This window comes from Arvicola amphibius, chromosome 12 (genome assembly GCF_903992535.2).
Source record: "Arvicola amphibius chromosome 12, mArvAmp1.2, whole genome shotgun sequence".
Classification (NCBI taxonomy): Eukaryota; Metazoa; Chordata; class Mammalia; order Rodentia; family Cricetidae; genus Arvicola; species Arvicola amphibius.
In genome coordinates, this window is record NC_052058.2 from 49,176,750 (window position 1) to 49,203,837 (window position 27,088).

Consider the following 27,088-nt stretch of genomic DNA (forward strand, 5'->3'; position numbering starts at 1 on the left):
ACTCTGGGAGGAATCGTTATCCCCGTTTTATGTGGAGAATCCAGAACTGGAGTAGGCTCAGTGGAGTGCCTCGGAGCACACAGCATGTTGGTAGCCTGGCAAAGGTTTTACTCTCGATGCTCAAGCCAGCGCTCTGTGCTTTCCCCCAAGATCTGACTGGCTCTTAATGGACCAGATTGCAAAAATACCACGGACGGCCCCTTAGTTATCTGTCTAATAAGCCTGTTGTCTGGTCTACCCTGTTGCAAGTGTCTCCACCTTCCACAATTTGTGTTGTCTTTTTCTCCATTCAACCTCATGGAGAAGACAGTCTGAAGGGCCACAGGAAGTTATTCACTTCACTGAAGCACTTTCCAACCAGAGATCTCATGACTTGGATCCTCCATGCAGATGATGCCATATTCACCAAGAGATGGAGCAATCAAGGACTTATCTGCCAAGGCAACTCGCTTCTTAGTGATTTTGCTATAGCCTCATTTGTATTTAGCTTATCTACTAGCTTCAGGTCAGGGTACCCCCATGCAACATATGGTTCCACAATCCTCAGCACAGTAACTGACACCTCGTTGAGCTCAACACAGGTGCAATGGAAGATCTGACAAAGAAAGAGAAGCTGCAGTACCTTGTGGACCTTTGGGCTTACACCACCTATTCCTTGGCTTCTGATGACAAATATCAGACACGTAGACTTTCCCAGCTTTAATTGCCACACTAGCCATCTGGATCTCAGTCTGGTACATCGCCGTGTATTCATAGTGCTTTGCCTTTTCATCCCTAAGCTTCTTCCTCTCTCTTTGCTTTCAGAGCAAACTTCTGCAGGCACTTCACTTTCTCCTCTGTAAAATCCCTTCCCTTATTCTTGATGTTTCCGGCAAAGCAGGAACCTTCTTTTTCTTCTCTGGCACAGCCTCCCTGGTTCCAGGCAGAAGACTAGACAGCTATCACTCTGTTCTTAATCTCACTTCCTCACACTGGCAAAGACTGACCTGTGCTCTCTCTAAAGAATCCACATGTTTAAAATATATCATTATCCACTCCCCCCCCCCCCCGCACCATGGTCCATGACATCAAGCCCTTGGAACCCGTTGCTCCATGACTTTAAACCTTTAGTGGTTCCCCGTCACTAGAATAACACTTGAAAATCAAGTCCTGCAGCTAAGGTTGAATCTACCATTCTCTTGCCACTGCCTGACCTCACTTCTGGTTGTTTTTGACTCTTTTACTCTCTGAGGACCCTGCTACCCAGCTCCAAATAAATTCACACAGAGCCTTATATTTTTATTATTGCTTCTGGGTTTTCCTTTCTTACTTCTGTAAATTTTGCTTTCAGTCTTACTCCGTGGCTAGCTGTGTGGCTGTGTGGCTGGCCCCCATCATCTTCCTCTCCTTGTTCTTGCTCCTTTTTCTTCCCAGATTCTCTGCCTCTTTTATTCTCCTTGCCTGCCGACCCTACCTATCCTGTCTCATCTTTGCTATTGGCTATTCAGTTGTTTATTAGACCAATCAGGCAAAGTGTTTTAGGCAGGCAAAGTAACACAGCTTCACAGAGTTAAACAAATGCAACATAAAAGAATACAACACATCTTTGCATCATTAAAACAAATGTCACACGTTTTAAAATAATACTCCACAGCACACTTCTATGCACAGGCCCCACTGGAGCCCTCCAGAGGCGCATTCCAGGCAGTGCTGGGCCTTTGCAGATGCCTTTCCTTCTGCTCCTCTTCCTGCAGAGGTGACTTCTTGTCATGCAACTCTCTGCTCAGGTGTTTCTACAGAGCCCTTCTTAAATGCCCCCTAGGAAGGACCCATCTCTTTACTGCTCTGCCTTGCTTCATTTCCTTCTGGGCACATACTACCCTCAAAATCATTTTGTTCATTTAGGGCCATGCTACCCAAGCGTCATGGTCTTAGAGTCTAGAAAAGTGCCTGACTGTTAGTACTCCACAAGTATTGGCAGGATAAAAAGAACAGGTGGATGCATGTTTTAGAAACTGCTGTGACCCTTTAAAATATGTCTTCATATATTTTAGAACAGTGCTTCTCATCCTGTGGATCACAACCACTTTGGGGGTTGCATATCAGATATCCCGAGTCTCAGATATCTTCATCACAGTTCACAACAGTAGCGAAATTACAGTTTTGAAGTATCAATAAAATAATTGTATGTTGGGGGGGGGGGGTCACCACAGCATGAGTAACTGTTAATGGGTGGCAGCATTAGGGAGGTTGAAAGCCATTGTTTTAGAAAGAAAGAACATGTTATTTTAAGAATGTGGGCTTCCATGATGGCAAGAAGAGGTTGCAATCTGTGCACAGTGGAGTACAAGAGGGAAGGAAGCTGGGTATATTATTAATTTTATGAAGGGAAGATGTTTGCAATTTCAGGAATTGACTTCTGGCAATGAAGCAATTTCCCTCATGTCGGAACTAATCATATGATCCTCGACGTTTATTTTTTTTCTTATTGTCATTATGTATCACTCTTTGTAAGATACCAGAGTAAGGAAACGGTTTCACGTCCAACCCCAGAGCAAAGCATGGGACACAAATAATAAAAAGCACTGTGCATCTTTATACTGAAGTCTCAAAATCATAAATGCCACAAGGAAAGCAGATCTAAATGCTCTTTAACCAGTGTCACCCATTCTACCAGCATGCCTAGGTTCCATGACAAGCCTCTCTTTTCCTCTGGGCAGGGGGTTAGCATATGTGCCTTTAGTAGCAATGTCTCCCTGTCTTGTATGTTGACTGCCATGTTGCCATCTTGAAGGCTGGAGGCCAGTGTCTGCACTTTCTCACTCCCCAGTCTTTCAGTTGTTTAGACATTTGCTCAGAAGTTTCCAAATTTAAATGTCTTTATTTCGTGGAGGCAGATTAAAATTCCTGGGCCTCAAGCAACCATTGTCAAAGAGACTCATAGCACATTGCACTCATAGAATATTGCATGCCAAGCACCCCAGAGTAGGCACAAGAGTTATGGATGTGAAGGGCAAGGTTCATGCGTCTTGTGCTCTGTGAAGGAAAGACAAGCCATGTGAGAAATGTAACTGGGCAGTTCAGCCTCAGAGTCTTGAAGAATTGGGCTCCTCTGCACATCTAGGCAGAATTTCTTAATTCCCTACATCAAATTGCATCCCTTGCCTCTGACTCGAGCCTGTGCATTCATCTCTTCCTCCCACCTCAGGCTTTTATTGATGCTTCCAGCTGCAGGCGGTGCACAAATGCAAGCTCCTGTTTACCATCTCTGAGTAATGATGCTAATTCCAGTGCCCAGGGATAACACATTGCTTATTAAACACTATTGCAATAACCATTAGGTGGTAATTCACAGGAAGCAAAAATGAATAAAAAGTACCCCTCTCCACCAAATGGCCAGAATTTAGAAAAAGCAGAACATTCCATTATTGGCTAATAGTGGAAAGAGGTTAGGCCTTATTGATAACCTGCAGTGTGTTCTTCAAAGAGTTGATGATCTCGCTAAACTTCAGATGACAGCCTGTACATTGGGATTAATCATATCTGTCTCTGTCGTGGGAACAATGTACTAAGTTTGTTTAAAGTTAGGGTAAGAGCTCTTGAAAGAACATCTCTGTCGTTAGCTTGAGTCCTGCTGTCCCTGTACTTTGAAGTGAAGCCAGGAAAGAGACCTCAACACACAGACACCTCACCATGTCATCTATAGCTACATCACTCTTTAAAAGGATTTGTTTATTTTTATTTTATGTACACGAGTGTTTTTCCTGCATGCACATTGGGGCACCACATGCATTCCAGGTCATTGAGGAAGCCAGAAGAATGTGCTAAGTCCACTGGAACTGGAGTTACAGGTGACTGTGGATCTCTGTGTGGTTCTGGGAACCAAATCTGTGTCCTCTGCAAGTGCACCCAGCACTCCAGCCCTCTTAACTGCAGAGCTGCCTCTCCAGCCCGTGTGCTCTGCTCTTGTCCGCCTCTCGCAATTGTCCTGCCTTGGCAGCCCTGCCTTCATCCTGCTGCTCTCCTTCCAGATGTCCCCATTCTACTCTTATGTTTGGTTTTAAAGGTGCTTCTCACTCCCTCCCTTTTTCTCTCTCTCCCTCTCCCTCCCCCACGGGTATGAGCGTGGGTGTGCACAAGCACATGTCAGCACCGTAGCACATGTGTGGAGGTCAGAAGACAACTGACCAGAGTTAGTTCTCCCGTTCCACCATGCGGTTTACAGGGATTTAACTTAGATCTTCAGGTGTGGTGGCAAGAACCTTGACCTGCTGAGGCATCTCACCACTCCAATCTTAATGTTCTATGTGTTTCATTGCTCTCTCTATCCTGCCCTCACTAGTGTGTTTTTCTGATTCCTTCCGTGGTCTCCTTTCTAGTTTCTTGCCCTGAACACACACACACACACACACACACACACACACGCACACACACATACACACATACATGCATGCACACACACACACACGTACACACACATACACACACCTAAATTCCATATATGAGAAAAAAACATTATGTTCTGAATCCTGCCTGTTTTGTTTCGCATACTGATTTCTAGTTCCATCCATTTTCCTAAAAATGCCATGCCACCTTTAAAAATTAATTAAAGAATAATTCTAGGTATGAATGTACCATAAGGAAATAGATATACACCCTCAATAAATTCATGTCAATAAGCCTTAAGTTTTAAATAAAAAGCTTAAATTACTAGGAAACCAAATCTGACCAAATTAACACAGTAAAGAATCTACATTTATATTGGGAATAGATTATATCCTTCATCACTGAAATATTGGAAACATTGCCCTAAGAGGTTTAGACAAGAAAATAACTTGCCATCACATGTTTTATTCATATTTTCCTTAAATTCTGGCCAAAGTAATGAAGGGGTAGAAGTAATCAGATTTCAAAATAAGCATAATAGATATAAAAGATAATGAAAATCTTGCTTAGTGCTTCCCTCCGACACTGCCAGGGGAATCAGCGTCCATGGACCTTTGCATAAACACCCACAGCACACTCTACTCAGACAGCTAATGGTCTTTGATTTTTTTAAGATTAATATTGTTACAAGAATTGTTGGTATTATTGAAATCACAATAATACCCTAAACCAAACACCTGAGGTTCTTGAGCTTCCATTTTATCAGCTCCACAAAGAACAGCCTTCTTTTTGGAATGGCAGGGGCTTAAGAAACAACTCACATGTATTTTGTTTTTATTCAATTCTTTAGTTTCTAAATATTTCAGGTCATTATTTCCTAAACTGGTTCCATGACCTGCCGTTGGGTAATCTTTAGTTCGGGCCATGCTAAGTTAACGGGCAGGAGTAGCAGCATATCCATGGCTGTATCAATCAGTTCTTTGCACAATCCCATGCACTTATTAGATACACATTAATGCCTCCATATTGGATCCAGCTCTACATAGTCTTGCTAAGTGTTGGATGACACCTACTAGATTCCGGTCATCTGGGTGGGTATTTTCAGTGGTCTGGTACAGGGAGCAGATGAAGTTCTGAGGGTATATATACTATTGACATTAGCATGGCCATGTCAAAGGCCCCAATGCCACAGACCCATGGGAATGGCAAAGCCTTTCCTGATCTGGCTCAGAGAAATGGCAAAGCCTTCTCCTTGTCCTGAACTGCAACTTCCTCCTGCTTTAACAGCCTGAGGCTGCTCCCCTATAGGGATCTCCCACTAAGATCTTGCAAAGATACCATGAGAACTGATTACGGTAAACCAGTCTCCTCAACTCAAATGTGTGCAATAAATGCAGTTTCTGGACCAATGCTGATGCATCTCCATCAGCCCGTGAAACCTATCTGATCCCATCTTCTCTGTATGTCTCTCTGCCTGTCGTTTCTTCATTCCTTATTGCCCCAGTCAGGTCAATCCCAAAGTCAAAAAGGGCTCAGTAGGCTTAGAGGAATCCCTAATGCATCTTTATAGTGAATATAGATCTTATGGCAAAAATCAGCACACTGACTTTGTACCACACCATAGTGGGCGTTTTTCCTTCAGATCAGAAATGTCTCAAATAGAGTCTTTGTTTATGAAGTAGGTATGTGTTTTCATTTTTTTGTTTGTTTTGTTTGTTCCAGTCAGGTTTCTCTGTGTAGCCCTGGGCTGTCCTACTCACTCTGTAGGCCAGTCTAGCTTCAAACTCAGAGATCTGCCTGCCTCTGCTGGAATTAAAGGCGTGCACCACTGCCTCCCAGCAGTGTGTGCTGTTTTAACATGTGTTAGCTGCAAACCAACAAAGGGCTCAGTGAGCACTGCTCTGCTAGCGTGTACACCAAATCCAGTTGCTAGAAAGGGTGTCCTTTGCATTCTGTGTGCATGCGTCTGTGTGTGGATATGTATGTATGTCTGTGTGTGTGTGTGTGTGTGCGTGCGTGTCTGTGTGCATGTGTCTTTGTGTGTGCGTTTGTGTGTGTGTCTGTGTATATGTATATCTGTGTGTGTTTCTATGTGTGTGTGCCTGTGTGCACGCACATGTATGTGTGTTTCTGTGTGCATGTGTATGTGTGTGTATATCCACATGTGCACAGTATTAGAGACTATATGGTATCCAGAGACTCATGGGAACTGACTTCTAATCCATGGAACTGGGTTAGATGGAAAAGGTGAGGAAAGACTTCCTTCCTGCAGCTTTTTCCATTACCAGAAATAATTTCCATTAGTTCGATGCTGCATTTTTGTCTTTATCATTGCAGCATTGATTTTTTTCTAAGACTTTTTTTGTTTTTCTGGCTGCCTTTGTTTGCTTCCCTGTTGCTTCTTTTTTCTAGGGTTTCATTTCTATTTTCCAAAGTATGATTCAGAAATAAAGTGACAAAAACACTTTTAAAAACTTATTTATTGAAGAAATGTATTAAATATGTTTATCTTTTTGAATTAGCAAAATTGTGTGGCTCTGAGTTGTCTTGGTGGCAGTGTGTGTAGATGCTCTTTTGCATATGAGATTTTGACATAAACCCAGGCATGAAGATTTTTTCTTGTCCTTCAGGTTCCCCCTGCCCTCGCTTTAAAAGCATGAGGCTCTCTCAGTTTCAGTTGTCCATTTCTGGAACAGAAGTTAATTATTTTCCTTTAGTGAATCTTGCAAATTTGCAGAGATACGTTGAGTTAATCTATAGGAAGGATTTTTTACTGCCAGAGTTTTTATTTTTTATTGCCCTGGACATGTATCAAATCTTACTGAATATGTTGCCTCTATGGATTGAAAAAGGCTTAGAGATGGTACTTTGGTTCAGTCCGACAAAATACGATTAGAGATTTGAAGATATTTGACATGAATACAGGTTTCAGGAGTGGTGAGCCTGTGTGTCTCATACTTGCCATTCTAGAAAAATCCATTCAGACACTTTCTCATTTTCTTATCTATCTTTGCTGCACTCAGGTTAGCCTCATCCCTGATTTGTGCTTGGCTGGTTTGTGCTGTTCCCATGGTTACAGAACTAAGTCGTGGACAGTCCTGACACTATTGTTGCTACTAGGTAAAGGCTCTCTGTCAGCTCACCCCATCAGCCCTAGCCTTGCCTTATGCCACCGAGCAGCAGACAACTCAGCATCTACGTGTGTACAATCTAGTGGTTGTGTCAGTGGGTAGAGAATGGACTTCCCCCTCTTCCCCAGAACATGCTGTTCAAAAATGCTGCCACTCATACGATCTTTCTCAGAAGAGAAGTCGAGGGGGCCTGGCAATCAACTGGGCTTGAAAACATTGGGGAGCTAGTGAGGAAATGCATTCAGTATCCGCCCTTCCTCCACACCTGTCTTGTTCCTTTCTTTTCTTGAGTTCCCTGAATAGCACAGTTTAGAAGCTAGAAGACTGGTTCCTCTGCTTCTGTGGAATCTGGACTAAGCAACCATTTGAGCACACATGCCCTACAAAGGAAAAAGTCATCTGGATCAAAGCAACAAGACTCTTCCCAATTTGACATGCTAAGCGTCTCCTTGGAGGCAAGGGAGTCAATGAAGATACACCTGTGTGTATGGCTATGACGACTCATTTTATGTCAAAGTGACACAAGATAGAGTCATCTGACGGGGGGGAACCCTAACTGAGCGAAGGCTTCTATAAGATCAGTCTGTAGGCAAGCCTGTAGGGCATTTTCTTAATTCGTGATGGATGTGGTAGGGCCCAGTCCATTGTGGAGGGTGCCAATCCTGGGCTGGTGGTCCTGGGTGCCATAAAGAGAAAACAGTCTTAGCAAACTGTGAGGAGCAAGTCAGCAAGTGACTCTCCTCCTTGACCTCTGCACCTGCTCCCTTCCCAAGGCTCTGCGGCTTCCCACCCTGACTTCCTTTCATGATGAACTGTGATATGGAAGGGTAAGAAAAAAACAGTCTTTTCTCCCCAAGTTGCTTTTGGTCATGGTGTCTGCTCACAGCAATAGGAACCCACGTACAATGGTTCAGATGGTAAAATACTTGTCAGGCAAGCATGGAGACCTGTGATCCCACTACCCACACGGAACTCTGGGAAGGAGATGGAGGAGAAGCCCTAAGTTCCCTAGCCTGTGTATGCCTGTGGTGTACACACACACACACACACACACACACACACACACACGGGAGGGGTTGTTGTTCTATTTTACTTTTCTCTTGATGTGAACATCAAACACAACTTAGGAAAGAGATGGTTTTATTTGACTTATACTTCTGGGTCACGGTCCATCATTGAGGGAAGTCTGAGCAGGAACTCAAGCAGAAACCCCAGAGGAACACTACTTACTGGCTTGCTCCCTGGCTCTTGCTTAGCTAGCATTCGTAGCGCAGTACCTCTTGCCTAAGAACAGTACTGCTCATGGTCAGTCATCAATGAAATCCATCTCTCATTGGCATGGCAACAGGCCAGTCTTACCAAGGCTGTTCCTCAATTAAGTTCCCTCTTTCCAGGTTACTCTGCATTGTTCCAGGTTGAGAATAAAAGCTATTTAGCATAGTAGGTGACCACGCACAGAGCTGGACATGAGGAACAGGAACATGAGCAGCAATGAGAACATGGTACTGGTCCTGAGAGTGGTGGGGACGTTTGCGGAGATGGCAGTAGGTTTGGTGGCAGTGATGGCTTTGCCGAGTGCTTCCTGTGGAACAGCGCCATTCTTTGCTCTTTATAAGTTGTACCTTGGTTTCTTCCTTTGACAGATCATTAAGAAACGTCATTTTGAGACTCAGTGGTTCAAAGCCCTGACTGCTCTTACAGAGGATATGGGTTCACTTCACAGAACCTTCACGTGACTCACAACTGACGGCCTCTACTGACCTCCATAGGCCCCAGCCATTCATGTGGTGCACGTACATTCATGGAAATAAAACACTCATACATACTAAATAAAAATCAATAAATCCTTAAAAAAGAAAGACACGTAGTTTTGCATGGGAAGAAATTGAAGTCTAGGAAGTCACAGCTCACATGACCAGCAAAGAGCCTGATGTTCTGACTCATCCTTCTCATGGACAGTAATGGGCTTGAGAGTCACCTCTTCTATAGTTCTATAGTGCTGCTGGGTGGCCTCCTAGGGAGGAGACTTTGGGTCAGGTTCCAGAAGATCCTGAATGCCAGCACAAAGAGACTTTATTCCGAAAATGCTAAGAAGTCACTATAACTACAGGAGGTGAAACTCATGAAGATGTGGTTCACTTGATGGTTTTACAGGGTTTCTCTTGGTGATGCATTTAGAGTGGATTGCAAGGGTACGAGTAAAGTCGGACCATCGGGATGCTCTGCCGGTAGGTGCTGATGGCGGCTAGAACTTACTAGCTAGGATGTCAATGGCATTGGCAAAAGGAAGGCTTGAGGCTATGTGGTGGGAAAAATGTGGGTAACGCGTGATCATAGATTAGATGTGGTGAAAAAAGGAAGGGACCAATAAAAGATGTTTCCTCACGCGTCAGCAAATTTTTATCAGGCCCAAATCACAGAGAAAAAGAGTGCCAGGGAGGATAGCCTATGTTTCTGTGTGCAACACTCCAGTGGGAATTCAGTGCTAGGAGCATTAAGGTAGCTGAGGGCACTGGGACTTGCAGAACATCTGGAAGTTACTAGCTTCATTCAGAGGGGAGAGAAAGCATGAGTACATGTATGCGTGTGTATGTGCACGTGTGCATATACACATGCATGCCCGCACACGCATAAGCCTGTAAATTATACAACTGTAGTGTCTGAGGCTGGAGGATCCTGGGTTCCAGAAGAGGCTAAGCTATATAGTGGAACAAAGGAGAGTGATGTGTCTAGTCCATCAGACTGTCTCCATTTGCCTCCCCTCGGATGGCTCTTTGAGACAGCCGGCACGCGTTTCTCTGGATGCATTGTCCAGGAGTTCTGAACTGGCAGAGCGGCGACTTTCATCTTCCGTGATAACCTCCTGCAGTAAGGAGGTGGGCGGGCTCTGGGCTTGATCAGCTAAATTAGATGGAAAGTGGCTCAAATCAGATTCTAGGTGATTGCTCCTGCCTCTCGACTCGCTGCACTCATTCTCTATTCCACTCATTTGGCAAATGATTATGGCCTGTCTTATGACATTTCTGACATTGTTACTTCATCGCTCACCTTTTTGCATTTGTCTCTCCTTTTTTTTTTCCTCCAGCCTTATTGGTTAGGCGGGGGGGGGGGGGGGGGGCGGGCAGAGATGATGTTTCCTTGCTTTTTGTATCTTCCTCACTCCTGATCCTGAGAAAGGGGCCATGCTTGTGTTGATTGGCAGTTGCTGCTTGAGAAGGGATATTTTATAAAGAATATTGTTAAATGAATCCTACTTTAGAAACTGAAAGTAAGAGTAGAGATCCCGCTCGGTGTGTTTTATATAAAAACATGTGCCGTCAGAGTAAATGAATTCGAGATAACTTGTTCTGGTCAGTATCACAAAATCATGGCAATGCTTAGTTTTTGCAACTGGGAAACTTTCTCTCTAAATAGAACAGAAAGCCAGATCATGACATTTCTAATAGCTACAAATCGGGCATGTGTCCCAATCTAGAAAGAGCCCATAGTAACTCACCTGCTTGCTTCCATCTGAGATGGAATGAGCCCACAGGAAGCATGTCCCCCTCTGCTTTCATCTCAGAAAGAGGAAACTAGGGAGCTAAGGGGCCTGTAACAAAAGTTCATGTCAGGGGCGAGAACTTGAGCCATCAGTGGTTCCTGTCATGAGTAGGTACCACTGTGGCTGGTAGGCCCTCCCTGCTACAATGGAACTTCCAGAACATTGGTGTATCATCAATAAGAGTTATTATCATGAATGACCTGGCTGCTGTGGGCCCTGGGTTCAGAGCTGATCTCCATCATGTCAGGGATCTTCACTCCCAGCTGGCTTTGAGGCAAGGCCAAGGTTAGTGTCAACCATCCAATGGCTCCTCGAGGAGGATGGCCAGCTGATCCACTGTATTGTAGAATAATAGAACACGGGTCAAGCAAATGCGTGCATGCTGGCATGTGTTTCATAGGAATCTCTTTTACTTAGATGCTATTGCAGATGCCAGCACAATCAGTCCCAGAAAAGGGGTAGAATAATCTTCCTCATGGCTGTTCTGAAGAGTGGCAGAGCAGAGCCTATCTCTTATGGAACAGAGACAAGATTGCTACCAACACAGCTACTTAGAACAGGAGTGGGATGTCTGTGGTTCTTTCTAAACTGTGAAGAAAGCTACCAACTCTCCTATATTCTTAGTGTAAATATTTTACTAATAAAGCAGACCCTGCAATAAAACTGCTGTATTTATGGTATGCAATAACAGTGCTGCTATCATTCTCAACAAAAATCAACAGCAATTCTTAATTATTGTCTAATATCGCATGACAAGAAATAATACACGTTATTTTTAATTAATTAATTTATTTTACATCCCGGCCACAGTTTCCCCTTCCTCCTCTCCTCCCAGTCCATCCCCATAACTCCCTCTCTATCCCCACCCCCAATCCACTTCTCCTTTTCTGTTCAGGAAAGAACAGGTCTCCCATTGGTATCAACAAAACCTGGCATATCAAGTTACAGTAAGACCATCACCTACCCATGTATTAGGGCTGGGCAGGGTGATCCAGTGTGAGGAGCAGGATCCCCAAATCCAGCAAAAGAGTCAGAGACAATCCCTGCTTCCACTGTTAGTACTACCATAAAAAAACCAAGCTACACAACTGTAACACATATGTAGAGTGCCTAGGTCAGTCCAATACAAGCTCCCTGGTTGTTGGTTCAGTCTCTGTGAGCTTCTATGAGCCCAGGATACTTGATTCTGTGAATTTTCTTGTAATGTCCTTGATCCGTCCAGCTCATATAATCCTTCTTTCCTCAGTTACAAGATTCCCAAAGCTCTGCCTAATGTTTGATTGTGGGTCTCTGCATCTGTTTCTATCAGTTGCTGGATGAAGCCTCTGGGGTGACAGCTGGGCTAGGCACCAATCTATGAGTAGAGCAGAATATCATTAGGTATCATTACATTGACATTTTTCCCCCTCCAAGTGTGTTTGTTTCTATCTTAGGTCTCAGAGTCATCCAGCCTGTGGGTCCTGGTGCTCCAGGAAGTGTCAGGAGTGGGATTACTCTCATGGCATGGGTTTTTTGCTAGACCAGTCATTTGCTGGCCACTCCCTCAATCTCTAGGCCACCCTTAGCCCAGCACATCCCATAGGCAGTACAGACTGTGGGTCAAAGGTTATGTGGCTGGGTTGGTGTCCCAGTTCCTCCACTTAAAGTCTTGGGGCTGCTCATCTGAGCTGGCCAAGCTACATAACCACTATTGCTAGGAGCCTCAGCTGTGGTTATTCTTGTAGGTTTCTGGGAGATGCTCTTGAGTCAGTATTCTACCTGACCCTTTCCAGAAGCCTTGTTCATACTCTCTCCCTCCATTCCCCCCAATCTTACGGCTTGCATTCCCATACCCACCTTCAGTCCACTCATGAAGTCTCTTCTATTTCCCCTTCCTAGGGAGATCTGGGTAACCCACTCCCCCCATGAATCCTTATTAGTAATCTCTCTGGGTCTGTGGAATGGAATGTAGCATGGTTATCCTTTACTTTACGGCTAATATTTACTTATAAAATAGTACATATGATGTTTGTCTTCCTGAGCTTAATTTACCTCACTCAGGATGATCTTTTCTAGTTCCATCAGTTTGCCTGCAAATTTTTTGATGTCTCTGTTTTTAGCAACCGAGTAACACACCACTGTGTAAATGTACCACATTTTCTTTTCCATTCCTTGGTTGAGGGACATCTAGGTTGTTTCTAGGTTCTGGCTATTACAAATAAAGCTGATTTTCATTTCCCTGATGGCTAACAATGGTGAGCATTTCCTTAAGTGTCTTTCAGGAATTTTATATTCCTCTGTTGAGAGTTCTCTGTTTATGTATGTATTCCTTTTTTAATTGGATTATTCTTTTGATGACAAATTTCTTGAGTTCTTGGCATATTTTGGAGATCAGTCCTCTGTCTGATGTGGGGTTGGTGAAGATCTTTTCCCATACTGTAGGCTATCATTTTGCCTTGTTGACCATATCCTTTGCTTTACAGAAGCTTTTCAGTTTCTGGAGGTCCCATTTATTAATTGTTTCTCTCAGTGTCTGTGCTGCTGGGGTTATATTTAGGAAATTTCTCCTGTGCCAATGTGTTCAAGTGTACTTCCCACTTTCTATTCTATAAGGTTCAGTATGTTGGTTTTGTGTTGAGGTCTTTGATCCATTTGGACTTGAGTTTTGTTATGGTGGTAAATATGGGTCTATTTTTATTCTTTTACTTGTTGATATCCAGTTATGCCAGCACCATTTGTTGAATATGCTGTCTTTTTTCCATTTTATATTTTTTTGCTTCTTTGTCAAAAATCAAGTGTTTGTAGGTGTGTGGATTGATATCTGGGTCTTCGATTTGAGTCCATTGGTCCGCCTGTCTGTTTTTATGCCAATACCAGGATGTTTTCATTACTGTAGCTCTGTAGTAGAGTCTGATATCAAAGATTGTGATGCCTCCAGAATTTCCTTTATTGTACAGCCTAGTGTGGCTCTGGAGGAGAGATCAAATCCCCGCACAGAATAGACAAAGGCAAAAGAATTAGTGGGAGGCAGGTCCAAGAGGGCTTTAAGAGAAGGCTGTAGCCTTTACAGCTGGCATGCTTATAAGGATCCTTTCTGCTCTTGCACAAAAGGTAGAATACAAAAGTTAGAGAGCTGAACACCTAGAGAGCATTAGCCAGTCAAGCAATGAGATGGCAAGCCAGGATGATGCTGTTTGAGGTGGAAGCGTGTAATGGGAATGTAGATATAATCTTTACACACCACTGACAGGACTTAAGAACAGATTCAATGTGAACTAAGACAGATGCAAATGAGTTCCCTGAGCAACTTAACCTATGGCTATTGAAGATATTAATGGAAAGTAATCTTAATTGTTTATAAATATTATTTATTGTCAATGATTAAGTGGAAGTGTTTTTGAAAAAAACAAAGCAGAAATATTAAAAAAATAAAGCTGCTATGTACACAGTTGAGCAAGTGTCCTTGTGGTGTGAGTATATTCACAGGAGTGCTATAGCTGCGTCTGGTGTAAATTGATTTCTGAGTTTTCTGAGAAACCACCACATTGATTTCCAAAACAGCTGTTCAAGTTTGCACTCCCACCACCAATGGAGGAGTGTTCCCCTTGCTCCACATCCTCTCTAGTATGAGCTGTCACTTTTGTGATTTTGATCTTAGCCTTTCTGACAGATGTAAGATGGAATAGCAGAGTCATTTCGATTTGTGTTTCCCTGATGGCTAAGGAGGTTGCATTACAGTATCTTTGAAGGGCCAAGGTGTAGTCCACGAGAGGTTCACAATTTGACTGCAGCACTGCCAGGGGGAATTGGAGGAGGAAGTGTGTATTTCATAGTTCTCTTCTCTTTCCATCCTTTTTATTTTACTCAAGTCGGTAGCTCTGCCTCTTTCCTCTTTTTAATAACTCTGTGTCTTATGTGTTTGTCTCTATCCACTGAAGTGGGAAGAATTGGAAAGAGTTAAATTGGTACTTTTCTTGTTCATTTCTCAGAATTACCTTGTGCATTCCCCGAGAGGAAGCTGGATTCCCAAGCAGATGTGTGCAGAGTGGAACCTGTGCATTATGTTCTGAGCAAGCAACATCATGCCTAGTGTCAGATTAGAGAAGACAGATTAGAAGGAGCAACTTCAGAACTAGACGTTGTGACTGGAAATACTAGCAGCCAGGTAGAGCAAGGCCAATCCAGAGCCAGTTACCACTACACAGAGCATGAAAGATTAAAATAAAACAAAACAGAAAACCCGAGTTGTTTCTCCACTCTTCCACTACTAAATGCTTGATCAAAGAGTGGTTTTTAGAGTTTGGAAGTATTGAAAATGGTAGAGATGCTTGATCTACTGTATATAGAGGGCTATAGAACCCAACGCTCTATAGATCTAAGAAAAAGCCAGAATCGCACTACTAAGAAAAATAAGATTTATTCAGACATGTAACTCCCCACTCCTTCCTTATTTCCTGTCGGTAGAATTGGCCTGTTTTAGGCTGTTTATCCATTTGAGCCAGAGATTAACCCACTGTTTTGTTCTTGGGAACTCTTTTGTTTCTTGTAACAGCCTGGAGAGTAAGAATAAACCCTTTCCAAAGGGAGAAGGGGAACCTGGAAGAGGCTCAAAAGGTTTACAAAGACCTCAGATTGCATGTTAGATCACCAGCTGGGATTCTAGCCTGCCTCCAGAGCCAATGCATTGGTCATGATGCCCTGTCTTGCCTTGACTGAGATGCCGTCCAGAAGGAGGTGGCACAGTGGGAGTACATACCTTTAATACCATTGGGAGACAGATGTGAGTTCAAAGTCATCCTGGTCTACATAGCAAGTTCTAGACCAGGCAGGGCTATTTAGTGAGACCCTATCAAAAAATTAAATAGAGGCTGAAGAGATTTCCCAGTGGTTAAGAGCTTGTACTGCTCTTACAGAAGAGCTGAATTTGGTGCCCAGCACCCCTGCCTGGTGTTACACAGTTGCCTGTGTCTCTAGGTCTAGGAAATCTAACATCTCTGACTTCTGAAGACACCATAGACACATAGACATAAAAAAAATAAACTCATATATTTCAGAAAGAAAGAGAATAGCAGGTAAGATCTTATAAAGAAAAAGAACCAGGCTAGGTGATGCTCCAAGCCCAAAGAGTTCAGTGGTGCCTTGGAAAAGATCCTGGCTTGGGTTTTCCTAAGCATGGAAACCTGATGCCTGCGCTGGCACTGGAGCGAGTTGCAAGGTTGTGTAGAAACTAAGACCCCATTCCACAATCCGAAAAGGCCCTGCAGCTAGACCCCTGGGTGATTTGTCTCTACCCTAAAGTTTCAGGAATGATGCACTCACCACCTTGAAGCTGGTTTTCTCCTACTTTCTTGACTCTGCTCTTTTAAGGAGTGGTTTCAAATAAAAGGCTCAAACTGGATCATTGTTCAGGCACTGAATGATGTCTCCATACAGAGGCTTCTCAAGGATGACCAATCAGAAGTCTGATGAATTCCTGTCTTTAAGTCTGACAACAATCACCCTGGGTGGAATTCCAGCATCTGGAATGGCTTGTTTTAACTAAAGTGTTGAGCCAATACCGCAACAGCCACTGCTTCTCAACAACACAAATTTACCCCTAGCTCTGACTGAGTACTGGGTATGACATCATTCGCTCCCGCTTTGAACAACGGTGGGAATGGGTTTACACAACTTGGTCTTTCATTTCTACCCCCGTGTGTGATTATGAATGACTGGCGAAGCAGAAAGAAGACAACAAAAAATTATAAGCTAGGCCCTCCCTGTGGAATCAACAGTAATTTAACGAACATGATGCCGGAGCCAACAGGAAACCCTTACCCCATCCTCAGGCTGTCACACCGATGGGGGCTTGCCCCGTTTCTTCCCTGCAGGGTGACTTTCAAACATGCCTCATGGAAACTCTCAGGTGGGGGTTAACAAAGAAACCCTTTCAACAGACATGCAGGCCACTTTTTAAGATGGAAAGAAATGGCTTTCGGAGCCCTGGAACTTTTAGCTAATTGCTGCTTTAACTGGGAGACGTTCACGTTCTCTGTCTGTGCTGGCCTCCAGGGTTAGGGAAATAACTGGGGTGGAGGGACATGGTGCTATTTCGGCTTAGGAAAATGTATGGGCCCAGGTGACATTATATACACAGGCGCGGGACAACTTCTTTGTGTCACGGTTCTCATTTATCAGATCATTGTCTTCTGCTAGGGGTCGTTAAGAAAATGTTGTCTTCACAGGACCAGTAATGGAGCAGGAGCTGATGCCCTAAAATGAATCGGAACAGCTAAGGGAACATCCTCTCAGCTGCACTGGGACATTCCTGTAGTGCCCCATTTTCCTCACTTCCACAGAGACCCGTGGTTAAAAATTGATATAAATAAATAGTATTGTTTTGGGTTTCAGGTGGTCAGCATACACCAGGTCAGTTACATCCTGAATACATTCTAAATGAAGCAGCCCAGTTAAAATGCTGCCTGGAGATACTTAGGCAAGTTAGCGAGCAGATTAAGTTTCCAGTTGTGTAGATAGGATGATTCTCATTTTATTTAAGAAAGTTTGAACTGGAAATTAGAGTTAGCAATGATTTGAATACTCATACCTCTCTCCGCTAGCCTAGCATGCAGAGTGTGTCCAGTCAGGCAAGGTCGTGCACCTTGCATCAAGTTGGAAGTAACTGAGGAGGGGGGGGTTGTGAGAGCAACCTACAGCTGTTCAAGGAGCATTGATTCATAGCAAGATGATGTAGAATAGAATGACTCTCGCTCATTTGCCGGACATCAGAGTTCACTGCTACTGTGGGCCGCTCACAATGCTCATCTCTGCACGTTCACTTGGTAGGTAGGAAGAAAGATCGCTTTTACAATGGGCAACATGGAAAGCATTGAAACTCACCGTCTCAGAGAATTCGGGTGTGACCAAAACATGCTATCATCGGATGTGACTGGAACACTAAGATTCTACTCTCACCTCAAATCATGAGCATGTCACTTTTCATTTAACTTCTCCGTTACCTGGGGTTTGAAAGTGGTCATATTTCTCTCTCTGAAACCACTGTATTTCCCTTGGCACTCATTTCTCACAGAGACTGTGACGAGCTGTGGGTGAGGGAATAAGGCCACACTTCAAAGTTCAGCACGTGTCGGCAGAGCCCAGGTTTAGGAAAGGTGATATTTCATACATTGTTCTAAAATTAATAACTCTGACAGATGCCCGCCTCATAGTTTTCTGTTATCATGGCTCACCTTAACACCAATGTTTGACATCAGGTGCCTCTCCAGAGAGGAAGAAAATCGATTGGAAATTAGTTGCATAAAGGTTATTAAGCTAATATTTAAAATTCTGGTCCTGCACATTTTACTTCACTCCTAACTACATGCCGTGGGTAGAAATGTATGATCCCAAGTCTGCGCACATGCCCAAGTCAGAGTCCACCTGGAGGACAAAAGATGCTGAGTAGCCCTTGTGTCCTCCGCATCCTTCCTCCTGGGACTACTCCTTATAGCTAACACCAACAACCGTTGCATTAGCCAAAGCAGAAGAATGACTATCCCTTCTCTCGCCCCTCCTCCTTCCTTCCCTTCTTCTCTCTTTTACTTTCTTCATTTCATGTGCATGTGTGTGTATGTGTACATGTGTGTGTTTCCATGTTAGCACACATGTGAAGGTCGGTGAGCAGCCTTAGGTAACATACCTCACTTCCTACCCTGTCTGAGACACACTGTTTTATTGACAGATGCCATGCCACTAACTCGTCTGCAAGCTTCTAGGGTTCTCCCCAGGCACTAGTCTTTGAAGGCAGACTCTTAGAAAATTATTTATATGTATGTGTGTGTGTGTGATGTCTGTGTAGACGAACAGCTACGACATGCATGGAGAGGTCATTTCTTTCCTTTCATACTTATGTCGTTTCTGGGGATAGAACTCAGGCCACCAGTTCTCAGCAACGCCTCATGGAGCCAATTATCTGGCCCAAGACAGACTTTTTAAAATCATAAAATGTTAAAAATTTTCCCCTTCCTGTGAGTTTTTTTTTTTTATGACTTACCTCATTCTCCAAATAACTAAGCATCTTTGAGGAGCAGGTGAATAACACTCGGTGACATTCAGAAGTCGTGTCTCAAGCATCAGTTACATCAGCAGTTCTTAGCCTGTGGTTTGTTACCTAAGACCATCGGGAAACAGATGTTTGCATGACGAATTATGATGGTAGCAAACTTACAGTTATGAAGTAGCAATGAAAATAACTTTATGGTTGGGGTCACCATGGGGTCGCAGCATTAGGAAGACTGAGAACCACTGATGTAAATGAAGGTGGGAAACTAAAGTATCATTAATGCTCTGTGACACATCATATTATGTTCTTAAACCTACTAGTGGCACTACATTGTTTCAATGAGCAACTGAAGTTTTATTCATAAACCTGAGTGAGCGTAGGTCGGTCTTGAATATACTGTTGCTACAGACTTTCTTAAGATAGTAAGGACGCTTGATCTGACGGGTAGTCATGACTTTCAGGATCTATCTGAATTTCGGTTGCTACACAGCGGTTTTAACAATAAGGTGTGTGTGTTTACTCATGCCACAGGAATATTGTCTTCACTCTCCTTGGGCCTTTGTCCAGTGATTACCGCATGGCAACTTCCATTCTGCTGTTTGATCAGATAGAAAATTTCTTCCCAGTATCTTCATAAAATCCAACCACAAGTTTCATAAGAATATCTGGGATCACTTGTTCATGGCTGAACCAAAAACTGAATGGGATGGAACATTAATTCTCTATGCCTGGTCACATTCCCTCTATCTGATTTCCTAAGGTCCAGTAGGAGCAGGATCCCAAAGAAAACCAGGGGTCCATAAAAAGTAAAGGCTGGAGCTATGTCTCAGTGTATCAAGTGTTTTCTGCCCAAGTGTGAGCACTGAAGTTTGGGTTCCCAGCACCCATATAATGCTCGGTGGGTGTGCAGGAGAGGCAGAGGAGGGATTTCTTCTGGCTGTCTAGGCTAGCTGAGTCAGCGAGCTCTGTGTTAAATTGAGAGACCTTGTCTCAATGTAAGGGAGGAAAACAATGAAGGATGGCACCGGTACCAACCTCTGGCTCCACATGCACATAGCACGTTTGGATCATCTGCACCCCCACCCACCCATGCCCGTTCACATTTGAACATGTATACACACATGCACAGCCACATGCAAGCACACACCCAAGAAGGTGAACGTTTTGTTTTGTTTCTGTGTGTCTATCTCTCTGTTTATGTCTGTGAGTGGGCATGTGTGTCACAGTGTGCACTTAGAAGTCAGCAGACAAATTTACATGAGTTTGGGGATTGAACTAAGGTCCATTAGGCCTTCTACTAAACCATCTCTTTGCTTCCTCTTTGCTGTCTTGAAACAAGTTCTCATCTTGTAACCCAGGCTGATGCATTCTTCAACGCTAGCCTCTCAGGTTCTGACATTATAACATGTCCATCCGACTGTGCTAAAGCTTTGTGTGGTTCTAGGTAAAGCAAATCAGAGGTGGTTACAGAAGTTTGGTTTCTGCTACTCAAAACTCTGATTCTTTAAAGAAGCCAATTCTCTGTCTCACCATGTGAGTTATCCGCCTAACAGATCCAATGTAAGCTAGGTGCAAACATTCCCTTAATTGTGTCAAGCATCTGAATTGTGCTCATGGCTTTGCACAGTGTCTGTAATATTTCATTAAATGATTTTCATCACTCTGGGCAATAAACAGGTGATGTGACTTCGCAGAGTGCAGGTGCTATTTTTAATCCGTAGTGCTCCCTGGAGAGCTTCCAAATAATAATAGCATCTTTAAAAGCCTCAGATTCCCCAAGGAGCAATAAAATTGTGCTGAGTATTGTCCATGATAAATAACACATCTCCTTTCTGTTCCCTTCCATATTTTTTTTAACCAGAGAAAGCTGCAGCTCTCCTGACATCATTTGAGGTTGATTGCTGAGTGAAGGTCAATACTTCCTTGTTTTGCATTGCTACGTGTTTCTATGCAATCCCACTGAAATGATGAGACTAGGTCGTACTGTGAAAAAGCAAGGGCAATTAAAACGTGAGTGCACCAGACAAGGAGTGCTGTAACTTAAAACTTTCTGAAAGGGAGACATCCTCTATCTTATGGGCCAGTGGCATTCTGGGTAACCAAAAGAACTGGTGGCTTGCAGAATCCTATGGGCACAGGAGCCGAGGAGAGCTGCAGTCAGCATGAATGGTAGTTTCCACCAGAGGCCAGGTTGCACAATCCCTGGGGGAAGCAAGAGATGTAATGCGACAGGAAGATTAAGCAGAGATGATGGAGGTATCTTATCATTTCAGAGGGCATGTTTTCTGAGGTCATGGGAACCTGAGAAACATCGAGGGGTTTAACTGAGACTGTAGAAGAGCCGTCTCTTAGGATTAGACAGGCTCGTGGTATACTAGCCTCAGCTGGGTCATTGTGACCTTCCTGTATTTTCTCTGCCTACAGAGCAAAATCATATCACCTTTGGAGGAAGAAAACATTTCAGGCATGTGCTGTTTCCATAAACAATGAACTTGTCATAGTAGGCATTCAACGAAAGAGGGACAGAGGGCTAAAATCCGTGCTAGAAAGAGAGTCAAAGGCGTTAGACACCAAAGTGATCCAGATGTTGGCATCAGAAGACACAACCTCTCACATGTATCACTAGTTTGTTTAAGAAGCAGAATTTCATCAGAGAGCTAGTCTATCAACCCAATCAAATGAATGTCTTAAAACTATAGTAAATGAAAATTTAAGAAATCAGTAGATAGTTGGCAACAGGTTAGACGCTGAGACAGAGGACCAGTGATGTGGGAGGGGTGTCAGTAAAAGGTACCTGGGTTTAAAGCACAGATCTGAAAAGGAAGCAAAGATAAAGAAGACTCCATAATGGACATTGGAGATAGCCCTAAGGTCCAGACTGGTGGTTGTAGGCCCAGCAGAGATTAGAAAATGTGAGGTAGAAGCAAGTTTTGAAGGTATATTTGTCGAGCTTTCCAAATAAAACTTTATAAGTAAAGAAAATCAAATCAAATATACCAAGGAAATATCTATCTATCTATCTATCTATCTATCTATCTATCTATCTATCTATCTATCTATCTATCTATCCATCATTGATATAAATATAGTAAGACTACTAAAAAACAAAGACAAAAGAATGTTAAAATCATCCAAAAGGGGAAAAAAGACAAATTTTCAAAGAAACACTATTTGAATTTGTACATTTTAAACAAAACCATGGAGGCTAGAAAATAGTTTAATCACCCAGAGTATCAAACTTTACCATTCTTGAATTTTATACCTAGTGAACATATCCCTTAGAAAAGATGTATTGATGGATGTTAAAATAAGATAATTAATGGCCAGCATTGCTACACTGAAATTCTCAATGGAAGTCTCAGTGAGAGGCCCATGGTCTCAGATGGAGTCAGGGAGATGCTGGGAGGCAAGAAGAGCTCTCAAGAGATAATGTATGTCAGTGTGAATAAATAAACAGTTTAAAACAATCAGAGCAGTATCTAGCGAAATCCCTGCCAAACAAATTAAGATGGGATAATTTAAGCATCTCATAAGTTAAGCAGAGTAACTGAAGTGGATTAAAATCATCAAATATTTTAAATCTATTAGTTCAGATGTTAAATCTAGTCCTAAGCTATTGGTCACAATGGGAGCGTGTAAAGAACCATGCATTTGTCCTATAATTTCTTTGATTAAGTAAACAAATAGAGGGCATCTTGTCTTGATAGTAGTATTTTGGATGTTAGATGACAAATTCCACAAGAATTATAACATTCTTACTTATAAGTTGTTGATAGATGGGAATTTTCTGTCTGTCCTAAGGAGTTGATAGAGTCAGGAACTGAATGCTAATGCCTGTGGATGTTATGAAAATGTGACCAGATATGGAAGGAATGAAATGTGATCAATGGGAAATCTTTCTTCTAACAAGGCTTGTCCTCAAATAACCAGTAGTAACAAATTAACAGAAAGAGAATGTTGAGGAGAACTAATAGGTCAAATGAACCTTAAAACATATATCAACAAATTATAATGAGCAGAGCTGATAAGAAACTATTTTAAAACACTGCTAAACAAACAATGGCAGTTGAGGTATTTGGAAATCTAAAGAGTATTTCAAAATCGTTTACATGCTTCGTGATAATATTTTAGCTTATATGATTAATAAACCTGCTTGGCTTTTAGAGATGAATACTGAGATGGTTGTAAGAACTATGATGTGTGGCGATTTGTATTAAAATGGTGTGGGTAAAGGAAAAGTTGACAGGGATAAGATAAAGCACAGTTGGGATGGGGTAATAATCATTAGGACAGGGAATGGCCTTGGATGTCTCCTTTCACTATTGTTTGTATCTGTATGTGTGGGAAATCACCTGTAACGAAAAGCTTTAAAAAAAAACCACATAGTTTGGGCATGGTGGGATAGTCCTTTAATCTTAGCACCTGGGATGCAGAGACAGACAGGAGGACCTCTGTGACCGTAAGGTGTAGGTTGGTCTACAAAGTGAGTTTCAGGTCAGCCAGGTTTATATAGTAATCGCCTGTCTCAATAAAATAAAATAAATGTAGTCAAATAAGGTAATATGAAAGCAGAATTACAGTAAAGGGCAGCAATGATAACGCGTAGTAGAGTACGGTGCACAAAGTTAAACTGATGTCAGGCTCTGACTCAGAGAGGGTCAATTTTTCATTGTTGTAGATTCTAGTAAGTCAAGAGAATGCCTTTATTCCTGAGGTTCCCACTTAAAGAGTATGTAAGTAATAAGCTGATAGGGAAAATAAAGTGATAAAACGTATTAGATTAATAGAAGATAAAAGAGTTATTAAGAAACAAAGAATCAAGAAAAAAATCAAGCTGTTGACTAGAATACCAATGTAACAGTAATTACATTAATATGAAAAGAATTTAATATTTCAATTTAAAAACCAAAGAATGCCATAGTAGATTATAAAAGCAAGACTGATGATATGATGTAAATATTACATCACATATAGATTAATTAATAGTATATAAAATACCATGCAAGCACCAACAAAGAGAGGCAGATATGGCTGCCTATAAGCAGACAAATTTGATGGCTTCAAAATATTGAAAAGAAATTGATTACACTGAAAGGAAAAAATATGTCTTCATTCTTAGGATCTTATCATTCTGCCTTCAATAACTTCTAACATGAAGGAAAATGTCAGTAGACATGGAGAAGATTAAAATTCTATATTTAACAATTAATCTAACTAATTTGTGGAATACCAACCACATCTATTAAGTAAAAAGTATACATACATAAATATGTATTGTATAGACCATTTGCATGGATAAATTTTAAAGAATATGTAATTAGCAAGCTGATAGGGAAAATAAAGTGATTAAATGTATTTTATTAATAGAAGATAGAAGAGTTATTAAGAAACAAAGAACCAAGAAAAATAAAGAAAAAATCAAGCTGTTGACTAGAATACCAATGTAACAGTAATTACATTAATGTGAGAGGAATTTAATATTTCAATTTAAAACCAAAGATTGCTATAGTAGATTATACAAACAGGACTAATGATATTATGTAAATATTAAATCTTTTTCTGATAATTTTTAAAGCTTTAAATCATAGTCTATGTCCTTTTCATTTAGTTATATATTATCTAATTTTTGAGAATTCTATACATATATACTATGTATGTGATCATGCTCATCCCTCTTTTTCCTCCTCCTCCAAGTTCTTCCAGACTCCCTGTATGCCCCCAACATTAGACTCCTCTTTTTTCTTTGTAACCCACTAAGTTTAGTAAGAGCTTCCTGGATGGCAATGAACATAGTGGGTCTTCCACTGGAGCACAGGCAACCTATTAGATTGTCGGGGGAATCTTGGAAATAACTGGCGCCCCTTCCTCCAATAGCAGTCAATTGCCAGTACTTTCGGCTAGGACTGGGACCCTGTGGGATTCTCCCCATCCATGCTGGAATGTTGACCAGCTTAATCTTGTGCAAGTCTTATGCAGGCAGCCACAGCGGTTGTGAGTTTGTGAACCTGGCTTTTTCATATCCAAGAAGACACGATTTTACAGCAATCTTCCCCGACTTGTTGCTGTTACAATCCTCTGTCCCTTCTTCTCAGTGGTCCATGAGCCTTAGGGAGAGGTTCTGATGTAGTTGTTGCATCTGTGGCCGGAGCATTCCACTAACACTTATTGGAGAATCTATGTTTTGATCACACAATATTGAAGTGAAAATATCTAAAAGGTGATCAGAGAATCCCACCTAAGAGGTGCTATGTCCCCCCGTGTGCTGGAGAATTTCAATCAGAGTTAGCAATATTGATGAAAGCTGACAGTGGAGTACATTAGACCTTGTGGATGGAAGGTGAAACAGGACTTACAGAGACATGCATGGCCTGAAATTTTTAAAAGAAGGGCTGTAATTCAGTGTGCACCAAGACTCAAAAAAGAAGCATCATGGCAAATTCAAATGAAGTAAAGAATATAAAGACAAGTGCAAGGGTCATTGTACTAGGAAGTAGTAAATGTAGCAGTCTTTTCATTGAAAAGACTAATAAAGCTAGCCAACTGCCGAAGAACAGTTAAGAAACAAGCTCTGAACAAGTTGCCAGTATCAGAAACAACAAAAACACTAGAAAGACATTACCACAATTTTATCCCAATAAACTTGAAATTTTTAATAAAATAGTTTTAGTTCTAAATGCAGTTAAATTAGCATAATATATTCTAGACAATCTGAATTATTCTGTGTAAAAAAGACTACAGCTGTAGATCCCCTCACAAAGCAGACACTAGTTAAATTTAATGGCAGGCTCTTCCACCCGGGAAGAAGTGATGCCAATCATAGAGACATACATTATTACCCAGCGTCAACTTGACCTCCAAAGACAAAAAAGAGTATTAAACAAAAGAAAATATACTGTCTACTTTTCCTCATGAGGATTGGTAGAAAAATTCTAGATAAAGCATTAATAAAAAAAATCAGATTGGGTTATATATTTTATTCCAGGAACACAAGTGAACTCTGTGGAAATCTTTTAATACAGTTGACCATATTGCCAGATTAAAAGTGAAAAACCACAGGAGCATTAGCTGATGAAGAAAAATGATACTATTTAGCATTCACTCGGGATCAACTCTCATTGTGAAATGAGGGGCACGTTGACTCTCCTTCAGCAGACAAACGGTGTCTACAAAAAAGCACAGCGAATCTCATATTCAGGATGGAGATACTAACAGCTCTTCGCCCGAGGCCCTGAGTAGTTATATGTATTACATACACTCTCATTTAGCCTTGTAGGAGAAGTCCTAGCCAGTGGAATATATTCTTGTGATGTACACAAATCTGTATGGCGGAACTGCATGATTAGGCTATCTGGGATGTGACACGTGTGTTGTCTTTATTTGATCATGTCTAAAAGTTGGCAAGGTCTTAGGACACCTGCCATCGGTTTGTCCTGTTGACCTGGAATCACCTTGAGTCAGACTGGGTCATGTCCACGTTGCATTGAAAATAGCTTGTTTACAAAAAAGGCATTCACTAGACCTCTTATGGTACAGAAACTCTTCCCAGTCTGGAGCCATGCTCCTGAGTAAAGCAATTACCAGGGAAGCATGAGACCTGAGCTTGAATCCTCAGAACCCTTGTAAATCTGCCACAGTGGTGTGTGCTTGTAATCCTCGTGCTATAGAGAGATGGGAGGGAGGCAGACAAGAGAATCCCCAAGAGATCATAGATTGTCTAGCCTGGCATATGTCTGGTGAACAACCAAGGGACCTTGTCTCAGATGAGGTGCAGAGTCAGGACCAGGCCCTGAGATTGCCCTTGGACTTCATGCATGCCATGTCATGCATGCTGCCACTGTTCTCATGCACGGGAATGGGCACACACATTTGCACACCACAATGCACCCCCATCTCTATTGCAATAATTTCAATTTTGCTATAATGGTTAAAGCATCAATAGTGATATTGTATGGTTAATTTTTGTTGAATTGGCAGTATTCAGATAAAGCTGAGCCCTTTTGCAGTACTGGTGGCTTGTATGTGAACGTATAC

The 27,088-nt window shown here is 42.1% G+C and overlaps 1 protein-coding gene and 1 pseudogene across 2 annotated transcripts in view; one reads left to right on the plus strand and one right to left on the minus strand.

Moving 5' to 3' along the window:
- Positions 1–27,088, plus strand: part of Fhit (fragile histidine triad diadenosine triphosphatase) — a 1,447,725-nt gene that overhangs the window by 235,576 nt on the left and 1,185,061 nt on the right. The window lies entirely within an intron of this gene.
- On the minus strand, positions 206–11,053 carry LOC119827105 (annotated as a pseudogene).